This window comes from Triticum urartu, chromosome 3, assembly GCF_003073215.2.
Source record: "Triticum urartu cultivar G1812 chromosome 3, Tu2.1, whole genome shotgun sequence".
NCBI lineage: Eukaryota > Viridiplantae > Streptophyta > Magnoliopsida > Poales > Poaceae > Triticum > Triticum urartu.
In genome coordinates this window covers 665,327,980-665,339,554 of record NC_053024.1, presented here as the reverse complement: position 1 = coordinate 665,339,554, position 11,575 = coordinate 665,327,980, and positions in this window count along the sequence as shown.

Here is an 11,575-nt window from a genome sequence, read left to right as displayed (position 1 = left end):
CATAAATTTAGTAAGTTTATCACATGCATATCATTTTATTACATACAACAGGTCATCAACCCACATCGACAATGAGGATACATTATAAATACTAAATTTTTCACCACACAACAAATAACAAGCAATGAAATGAACTTCAACCCAACCATTCCTCGGCGTTGGAAACACTTGCTTTGAACCACAAGTGATTCTCTGGGACGGGCCATCTATTGTCGATCTGGAAACCAACGCAGGACTGATCATCCAGGCTGAAGAGGCCTATTATATCAGTACAAGGGTAGGGAACCACCCAAATGTCTGAGGTATAGACACAGTTGCTTCTCATAAATGGTACTAGTAACATTGCGTCAACAACAGTTGGATCGCCTTTCACCATCATCGGATAGTTTTGTCCAAGGAAGAGCGAGTTTTCTCCAAGACTATCAATTCTGTACCAGGGAGAAGGAGTTGGTACTAGCACACTAGTATCCATCCCGAATACCATGCAACAGGTGTTGGAATAGGTCCAGAGAGTGCGACCATGGGAGACTACACCTGCTTCCTTAGCAGTAACATCATCAGTGGGCTGTATACACACAAGAAGAGGTGATCCACCGGAATTAGTTGCCAGGCGCCATAGAGTATATGGGCGCTGCTCGTCCTCATGCTCGTGATCATCACCATCGTCATCTCCCCCTTGGTTATAAAAATTTTCAACTATAGGTGGTGGGATGTTCACAGGACCTTGGAAACACAAGAAGAAGCTTAATTAGTAAAGGGAAACTTGCTAACCCGCATGCATGTGGATGAAACAATTATAATTACGGTGGAAGACAAACGTACCGAAACTACGAGGATCCCATGCAAAAACAGTGCCACGAGTGGTGGCAGCAAACACAAGGCCCTCGTATTGAATTGCATCACAGTACTCATCCGTGTACAGAAACTGATTTTTGAGCAATATCCATCGAGTCAAACCACCAAGGACGGCAACTAGCTTGTCGAAGATAGCAACAACTTGATAGTTGTTTTCATTCCAAGAGCGGTTGGGAACTCAACAAATTGCTATCTTCCGTAGAAGACATTCACCATGATCGTATTTGAACGTGCGTACAATACCGGTGTGATCAACCTCTGGGCAGTCTGCTGAGATTTTTGGAAGTGGAACCCTGTCACGAGTGTACACATTCACAAGTTCGCACTCACAGTTGGACCCAATGTAAACAACCCAATCTCCATTTGCGCCCGCCCAAGCCTTGCCCTCAAGCGATGGCATCCAACATCATACGCATCATTATCAAGCGGCATCAACTTGCACAGGGCGAGGCCTCCGTTGTGCCGGCGCCAGTCATCAGGGTCACTGTGAAGAAGATAGGGGAGATCAAACCGCTCCTTGACTCTTGGGTTCCTTGTAATGATGTTATTAGTTGAGTCGAGAATGGGCTTGAACGAACCTGCCATGCTAGCCGAGGTGATGACGTCGCACCGATCAATGAGTTCCTCCGCCACGTCATCTTTCAGATCGAGGCAAGAATAACGGGGTCATTTTCGGCCTGTTCCCTCCATGGAGAAGACGACCGAACAATGGCAGAAGAAAGGGTGAAGGGCTAAAGGAAAATGGAGAAGGGAGAGGAAGAGCGTGCGACAGCAGTTCCAAATCAAGAGGGAAAGGCGAAGAGTCGGTGAACGGTTGCGAGTTTGCCACGGTTCACGAAGAGGTGCCCCGGCCTACACGTCCGTTCGGAAATACTCCTACTACTCGCCGTCGTCTCACTGATGTGTTGGAACGGGACCACATGTCAAAAAAACATGGTGTGTAATTTCTCGTGCAAAATGCGATCTGGCCGCGTTGGCCCGAGGTGCCGCATTAGTTATCGACCTTTATTTTTTTAATGGCGTGCCGATCAGTTTTGAAGCACGACTAACTGGTACTGTACGCAGAGAAAATATAAACTACTCTACCACCACTCCACCTCCAGTACTAGTAGTATAAAAAAGATATATAGGCTGGAGCTTCAGCGCTTTCTTGCTAAGGGCTGCTCACTTGCTTCTCACACTACCAGCCTCTCTCCAGGTCTAAAAAAGACGGCCCCTCTCTCCCTCCTCACCGGTGGTCACAGATCCGTCGGGGAAGAAAAGGATGTTCAGCGTTGACGCACTCATCATCAGCGAGCGAGGTCACGCACTGACGACAAGGCAGTCCTCTCAGACCTAGCGCCCGCGCGGGATGGCCTCCGTCCCCAAGCTCGCTGCCGTAGTGTGTGCGGAGGACGACGACCACGAGCGAAGCCACTTCCCGCCGACCCTCAGGTATGCTACCTCTTTTCGAACCATAACCTTGTTCTATTGCCCCATCTGCCACGTCGTTGCATGTGGATCTTTTTCCACTCCACCATTGTGACGCCCGGGTAATTTAGCCACAGTAATCCTCTACTAAAGATGCCATGTCATCACGATTAAATTTCCTAAACTTCACTTTGATCCAAACCCAGTCAGATTCAGATTGAAAATACAAGTCAAATAATTAATTCTTCAAATAATAGATGGAAAATGTTCGTTGGGTTAAAGATATTCACTAATTTTTTTTGATGTAGAAACCAACCTCTTTTGAATATTTAAAGTGGCCACAACCTATTTAAAACTAAACCAGCAACACCTAAAAAGACCCATTTAAATTCAAATCCAATTTAAATGAGTTCACATAGCCCCCAAACTTTTGGTGGCGGTCCATATTATTGCCAAGTATTTTTGAGACAAGTGTCGCACGTTTAAAAAAATCATATTTATATTAAAATAAAGTGCAAAACAGTAAAGAGATAGAAAAACAGAAAAGGAATCAAATAAAAGAGGCCCATGTGGCCTGGGAGAAGCCCAACCCACACCCCACTCATCTACGTCCTCGCTACGGGAGCTGAGGGGGATCGTGGCGGCCATCCCATGGCGCCCCGGTCTCATGGCGACCATCCCGACCCCCTCGTTGCCTACATGGTGCCGCCCCGTCTCGGCCAAACCCTAGAACCCGTGCTATTCCCCTCCGTGCCAAATTTTCTTCTTTCCCACGCGGAGCCGAGCACTCCCATCGTCGTCGCCTCGTCGATCCCGCGGTCACCAGCCTTCCCCCGTCGAGCCGAGATGTCCAGGATCTCCCTCGTCATCGTCTCCTTCGCCTACATGCGTTCGAACGAGCCGGGAAGGCCCGTACGCTCGCCATCGAGCTCGTCTTCCCCATGCACGTCGTCGTCACCGCCGTCGATTTCCACCACTCTGGTCCGTCCCCGGCCTCCCCGACCTCGCCATCGAGCTCGCAGTGAGCTCATCTCCCGATTCCCCTGCTTTCTCCCCTCGATCTGTCGATGTAGACGTCGCCCCACGAAGACCAGTCGCCATGGCCGGAGCTAGGCCCGTCCGTGCCCGTGGTCACGCCCGTATGCCCGTGCTGCTCCAGCCTAAGCCCCTGTCTGCACGTGCATGCCCAACCGCGCCCCACGCACTTGCGCCTCGCCGGCGCGCACGTCCACAGCCGCTCGCACGAGCCCGCACTTGCCTCTGGCCATTTCCATGCCCGTTGTGTGTGTGTGTGCTCCTAATGCCCCCTGTTGCTTCCGCTAGTTGATATTGCCACATGGGCCCCTGGCCATTTCCTTGCTTGTTGCTGCTGCTCCTGTCTACTGCTTACTACTAGCGCTGCCGCTGCAGCCTCCAACATTTGCTGCTATTTGCACTGCAGCTACTGCCGCCGTCGCTGCTGCTTGCTCTGCCCAGTTGCCGCTACTAGTGCTCTGCTGCTCCTCCTGCCAAGCTGCTGCTGCCGCTACTGTCCGTCGATGCGGCCGCTTGCTGCCTCCATTGTTACGGCCGGCCATGCCCATGGCCGAGCTGTGCTTGTGTGTGTGCGTGAGTGTGTGTCCTGTGTGTGTGCGTACGTGTGTGTTAGGACCGGCCCTGTTAGTGTTAGGATAGGTTAGTAGTACTAGTTAATTACTCCCTTTATTCTAAAATAGATGGGTTAGTAGGTTAGTAGCTTATGTACATATGGCATGTAGACCTCCTCTGTAAATTAAAATGATAAATTAAATTAAAAGTACCTAAGTCTATGACAGCCGGGACCCACCTTTACTATTCACAATTTGACCAGTCAAATGTTGACTGAGTCAACAGTATTGACTGGACCCTACCTGGCCCACTGTCAACCTCTGTGCTGCTTTGGCGTGTACACTTTGTGTGTGCATGTAGCAATTTAATATTTATTTTCAAACTAGTATTAATTCTAGAATTTTATTAAAACTTAAAATTTTAATATAAAATAATCCGTAACTCGGATGAAAATATTTTGTACATGAAAGTTGCTATAAAATAATTCGTAACTCGGATGAAAATACTTTGTACATGAAAGTTGCTCAGAACGACAAGACGAATCCAAATACGCAGTCCGTTCGTTTGTCACACGTCCCTAGCATAGCGAACACGCAACATTCCCCCTCCCGTTCGTCTGTCCGAAAACGCGAAAAACCGAGGATATTTTCCTGGATGTTCCCCCTTCACCGGTATCACCTCATACTGCGTTAGGTCACCCCTGGCACCGCGCATTGCCATGTTATGCTTTGTGTTGCTTTGTTTGCTCTGTTATTTATTGTGTTCCCCCTCTGTTACTTCTTTCCGGTAGACCCTGAGACTGTCGGCGACCCCCAGTTCGTCTATGGTGTTGACGACCCCTCTTTCTTGCCAGAGCAACCAGGCAAGCCCCCCTTTGATCACCAGATATCGCCTATTCTTCTCTCTACTGCTTGCATTAGAGTAGTGTAGCATGTTACCGCTTTCCGTTATCCTATCCTGATGCATAACCTGTCCTTGCTACTACTGTTGTTACCTTTACCTGCAATCCTAAATGCTTAGTATAGGATGCTAGTGTTCCATTAGTGGCCCTACACTCTTGTCCGTCTGCCATGCTATACTATTGGGCCGTGATCACTTCGGGAGGTGATCGCGGGCATATGATATATACTTATACTGCTATATTACTTATGATACTGTTCGGAGATGGGGGCTGAAGGGGCAGGTGGCTCCATCCCGGTAGAGGTGGGCCTGGGTTCCCAATGGCCCCTGACTGTTACTTTGTGGCAGAGCGACAGGGCAGGTTGGGACCACCTAGGAGAGAGGTGGGCCTGGCCCTGGTCGGCGTTCGCAGATACTTCAATTAACACGCTTAACGAGATCTTGGTATTTGATCTGAGTCTGGCTACTGGCCTATACGCACTAACCAACTACGCGGGAACAGTTATGGGCACTCGACGTCGTGGTATCAGCCGAAGCCTTCCTGACGTCAGTGACTGAGCGGCGCGCGCCGGGTTGGATTGGAACGCCTGCTCTTGTATAAGGGAGGCTAGGTCTGCTCACCGGCCGCGTACGCAACGTGCAGGTGTGCAATGGGCGATGGGCCCAGACCCCCGCGCCATAGGATTTAGACCGGCGTGCTGACCTCTCTGTTGTGCCTAGGTAGGGCTGCGACATGTTGATCTTCCGAGGCCGGGCATGACCCAGGAAAGTGTGTCTGGACAAAGGGGATCGAGCGTGTTGGGAAATGTGGTGCACCCCTGCAGGGAAGTTAATCTATTCAAATAGCCGTGATCTTCGATAACATGACGACTTGGAGTTGTACCTTGACCTTATGACAACTAGAACCGGATACTTAATAAAATACAACCTTCCAAGTGCCAGATACAATCGATGATCGCTCTCTCACAGGGCGACGAGGGGAGGATCATCGGTTAGGATTATGCTACACGATGCTACTTGGTGAACTTACCTTCTGCTCTCTTCTACATGCTGCAAGATGGAGGTGGCCAGAAGCGTAGTCTTCGATAGGACTAGCTATCCCCCTCTTATTCCGGCATTCTGCAGTTCATTCCACATACGATACCCTTATTCCATTTGATACCAATGCATACATATGTAGTGTAGCTCCTTGCTTGCGAGTACTTTGGATGAGTACTCACGGTTGCTTTGTTCCCCCCTTTTCCTCTTCCTATACCCGATTGCTGCGACCAGACGATGGAGTCCAGGAGCCAGACGCCACCGTTGGCGACGACCCCTACTACACTGGAGGTGCCTACTACTACATGCAGCCCGCTGACGACGATCAGGAGCAGTTTAGGAGGATCCCAGGCAGGAGGCCTGCTTCTCTTTCGATCTGTATCCCAGTTTATGCTAGCCTTCTTAAGGAAAACTTGTTTAACTTATGTTAGTACTTAGATATTGTTGCTTCCACTGACTCGTCTATGATCGAGCTTTTGTATTCGAGCCCTCGAGGCCCCTGGCTTGTAATATGATGCTTGTATGACTTTTTTTATTTGTAGAGTTGTGTTGTGATATCTTCCCGTGAGTCCCTGATCTTGATCATACACGTTTGCGTGTATGATTAGTGTACAATTGAATCAGGGGTGTCACAACCATCTTCCCAATTTGCTATCCTCTGCTCTGCTGGCCACGCAGACGAAAACCATAATTTGCACTATTGAAGGAAACTCTACTTCATTCAGACTAATGCATGTCTGGGTTGAATAAGGAAAGGAAGGGAGACTATACTGTCCAAGAGAGTAGGCATCGAACCCGCATCTAGGTTGAAAAGGGGAAAATCAGTAGCTAAGGAACGAGTCTCGTTTCTCTTGGTTGAAGAAGGGTAGAAAGGCATGACAACGCAATAGAGAATGACTAGGTCGATCGGTTTGTTGTCCTCACATAGGAAAAAGGTGGCTAAAGAGAACAAAAATGGGACGTAATCCACATATGCTGCCTGGATATTTGTTGCTCTGGGCAACCATACCTCCCTCACCACTCTGTGTCCGTGGAGGTACATCGTACTGGTGCGCCCACAGTCCGAATGGGCCTCCCATGCTCTTATTGCCACTTTTTTTGCTGTTAGTATAACGCCAGCAGTCAAGTCAAGCAATGCTACTGCTAAAGTGATGCCACATTTAACTAATGACACTCCTAGTCTAATGCCACCGATAAATTTAAGCAATGCCATTTAATGTCACTGGATTATTTTAGGGTTAGCTGTTGATTGTGGATGTATTAAAGATTTTTCAGCTAAGGCATTCTAATGTTGTTGCACATCCAGTATACCAACGATGAAACTTGTTACCACCTTCAGATTTTTGCACTGTTAATGCTTATAGATTACATACCTCACTTTCATGAGATAAGTTAATTTTTTTGTACAGTGTCACCAAAATGCCAAGGCGCTGATGTCATTTTATTTTGGTTAAACTGCATAGACAATTATGAAGACAAGAGGAAGGGTCAAGAGTGGGCACCTCCTCCTCTGGCTGTTCTCTTGATTCGTTCGATCAAGTTTTTATGTTTGATCGATTATCAAGATTGGGGTAGCATTTTTTAAGGCCCCCCCCCGCGAGTTTGAAATGATATTTACCTTGGAGGTACATGGTTTGCAATTTTTTATACTGTCATTAGTTAATAATGCTAGTTACCTTCAGACTTTTGTATTTGGTTTAATGCACAACTAGTATACCAATGCTGAAATTTGTTACCTTTACATTTTGTATTGTTAATTCTTATAGAAACCTTCCAGTGCTAGAGTTTATTGAAATCTGTTCAGTAAAACCATTGTACTATACCCTGTAATAAACTAACTACTCTACTGTTGCACTAGCCACTGGATTAGTGTATATTTGTAGTATTCGAATGGTGTTGCATTAGCGTATGGACATAAATAAAGTGTGGCAAGCTTTCCAAGATATGTGCTCAAGAAAACTACTACCTGTTTTTCTAAATACTAGACGTATGGGTACTTTAAATTGAACCGCGAAAACGTCTTATATTAAGGTGAAGGAAATATGCCCTAGAGGCAATAATAAATTTATTATTTATTTCCTTATTTCATGATAAATTTTTATTATTCATGCTAGAATTGTATTAACCGGAAACATAATACATGTGTGAATACATAGACAAACAGAGTGTCACTAGTATGCCTCTACTTGACTAGCTCGTTGATCAAAGATGGTTAAGTTTCCTAACCATAGAGATGAGTTGTCATTTGATTGACGGGATCACATCATTAGGAGAATGATGTGATTGACTTGACCCATTCCGTTAGCTTAGCACCTGATCGTTTAGTTTGTTGCTATTGCTTTCTTCATGACTTATACATGTTCCCATGACTATGAGATTATGCAACTCCCGTTTACCGGAGGAACACTTTCTGTGCTACCAAACGTCACACCGTAACTGGGTGATTATAAAGGTGCTCTACAGGTGTCTCCAAAGGTACTTGTTGGGTTGGTGTATTTCGAGATTAGGATTTGTCACTCCGATTGTCGGAAAGGTATCTCTGGGCCCTCTCGGTAATACACATCACTTAAGCCTCGCAAGCATTGCAACTAATGAGTTAGTTGCAGGATAATGTATTACAGAACGAGTGAAGAGACTTGCCGGTAACGAGATTGAACTAGGTATTGAGATACCGACGATCGAATCTCGGGCAAGTAACATACCGATGACAAAGGGAACAACGTATGTTGTTGTGCGGTTTGACCGATAAAGATCTTCGTAGAATATGTGGGAGCCAATTGAGCATCCAGGTTCCGCTATTGGTTATTGACCGGAGACGTGTCTCGGTCATGTCTACATAGTTCTCGAACCCGTAGGGTCCGCACGCTTAACGTTACGATGACGGTTATATTATGAGTTTATACGTTTTGATGTACCGAAGGTTGTTCGGAGTCCCGGATGTGACCAAGGACATGACGAGGAGTCTCGAAATGGTCAATACATGAAGATTGATATATTGTAAGCCTATGTTTGGATGTCGGAAGTGTTCCGGGTGAAATCGGATTTTACCGGAGTACCGGGAGGTTACCGGAACCCCCCGAGGGCTTAATGGGCCTACATGGGCCTTAGTGGAAATAGAGGGAAGCAAGTGGAGTGTGGGGCGCGCCCCCCGAGGCCCAAACCGAATTGGTTTAGGGCAAGGGGGGCCGGCCCCCTCTTTCCTTCTCCCCCCTCTCTTTCCTTCTCCCGAATCCTATTCCAACTAGGAAAGGGGGGAGTCCTACTCCCGGTGGGAGTAGGACTCCTCCTGGCGCGCCCTCTCCTTGGCCGACCGCACCCCCCTTGCTCCTTTATATACGGGGGCAGCAGGCACCCCATAGACACAATAATTGATCGTTTGATCCTTTAGCCATGTGCGGTGCCCCCCTCCACCATAGTCAAACTCAATATTACAGTAGCAGTGATTAGGCGAAGCCCTGCATCGGTAGAACATAAACATCGTCACCACGCCGTCGTGCTGACGAAACTCTCCCTCAACAGTCGGCTGGATCGGAGTTCGAGGGACATCACCGGGCTGAACGTGTGCTGAACTCGGAGGTGACATACGTTCAGTACTTAATCGGTCGGATCGTGAAGACGTACGACTACATCAACCGCGTTGTGGTAACGCTTCCGCTTTCGGTCTACGAGGGTACGTAGACAACACTCTCCCCTCTCGTTGCTATGCATCACCATGATCTTGCGTGTGCGTAGGATTTTTTTTGAAATTACTATGTTCCCCAACAGTGGCATCCGAGCCAGGTTTTATGCGTAGATGCCATATGCACGAGTAGAACGCAAGTGTGTGTGGGCGATATAAGTCATACTGCTTACCAGCATGTCATACTTTGTTTTGGCGGTATTGTTGGATGAAGCGGCCCGGACCGACATTACGCGTACGCTTACGCGAGACTGGTTCTACCGACATGCTTTGCACACAGGTGGCTGGTGGGTGTCAGTTTCTCCAACTTTAGTTGAACCGAGTGTGGCTACGCCCGGTCCTTGCGAAGGTTAAAACAGCACCAACTTGACGAACTATCGTTGTGGTTTTGATGCGTAGGTAAGAACAGTTCTTGCTAAGCCCAGTAGCAGCGACATAAAACTTGCAACAACAAAGTAGAGGACGTCTAACTTGTTTTTGCAGGGCATGTTGTGATGTGATATGGTCAAGACATGATGATAAATTGTATGAGATGATCATGTTTTGTAACCGAGTTATCGGCAACTGGCAGGAGCCATATGGTTGTCGCTTTAATGTATGCAATGCAATCGCCCTGTAATGCTTTACTTTATCACTAAGCGGTAGCGATAGTCGTAGAAGCATAAAATTGGCGAGACGACAATGATGCTACGATGGAGATCAAGGTGTCGTGCCGGTAACGATGGTGATCGTGACGGTGCTTCGGGGATGGAGATCACAAGCACAAGATAATGATGGCCATATCATATCACTTATATTGATTATATGTGATGTTTATCTTTTATGCATCTTATCTTGCTTTGATTGACGATAGCATTATAAGATGATCTCTCACTAAATTTCAAGATAAAAGTGTTCTCCCTGAGTATGCACCATTGCCAAAGTTCGTCGTGCCCAGACACCACGTGATGATCGGGTGTGATAAGCTCTACGTCTATCTACAACGGGTGCAAGCCAGTTTTGCACATGCAGAATACTCAGGTTAAACTTGGCGAGCCTAGCATATGGAGATATGGCCTTAGAACACTGAGACCGAAAGGTCGAGCGTGAATCATATAGTAGATATGATCAACATAGTGATGTTCACCATTGAAAGCTACTCCATTTCACGTGATGATCGGTTATGGTTTAGTTGATATGGATTACGTGATCACTTCGAGGATTAGAGGGATGTCTATCTAAGTGGGAGTTCTTAAGTAAGATGATTAAATTGAACTTTAATTTATCATGAACTTAGTCCTGGTAGTATTAGCATATCTATGTTGTAGATCAATAGCTCGCGTTTAGCTCCCCTGTTTTATTTTTTGATATGTTCCTAGAGAAAACTAAGTTGAAAGATGTTAGTAGCAATGATGCGGATTGGATCCGTGATCTGAGGATTATCCTCATTGCCGCATAGAATAATTATGTCCTTGATGCACCGCTAGGTGACGGACCTATTGCAGGAGCATATGCAGACATTATGAACGTTTCGCAAAGCTCGGTATGATGACTACTTGATAGTTTAGTGCACCATGCTTAACGGCTTAGAATCGGGACTTCAAAGACATTTTGAATGTAATGGACCATATGAGATGTTCCAGGAGTTGAAGTTAATATTTCAAAACAAATACCCGAGTTGAGAGATATGAAGTCTCCAACAAGTTCTATAGCTAACAAATGGAGGAGAATAGCTCAAGCAGTGAGCATGTGCTCAGATTGTCTGGGTACTACAATCGCTTGAATCAAGTGGGAGTTAATCTTCCAGATAAAATAGTGATTGACAGAATTCTCTAGTCACCATCACCAAGTTAGTAGAACTTCATGATGAACTATAATATGCAAGGGATGACGTAAACCATTCCCAAGCTCTTCACGATGCTAAAATCGGCGAAGGTAGAAATCAAGAAAAACATCAAGTGTTGATGTTTGACAAGACCACTAGTTTCAAGAGACACAACAAAGGGAAGAAGGGGAACTTCAAGGAGAACGACAAGCAAGTTGCTGCTCAAGTGAAGAAGCCCAAGTCTGGCCCTAAGCCTGGGACTAAGTGTTTCTACTGCAAAGGACTGGTCACTGGAAACGGAA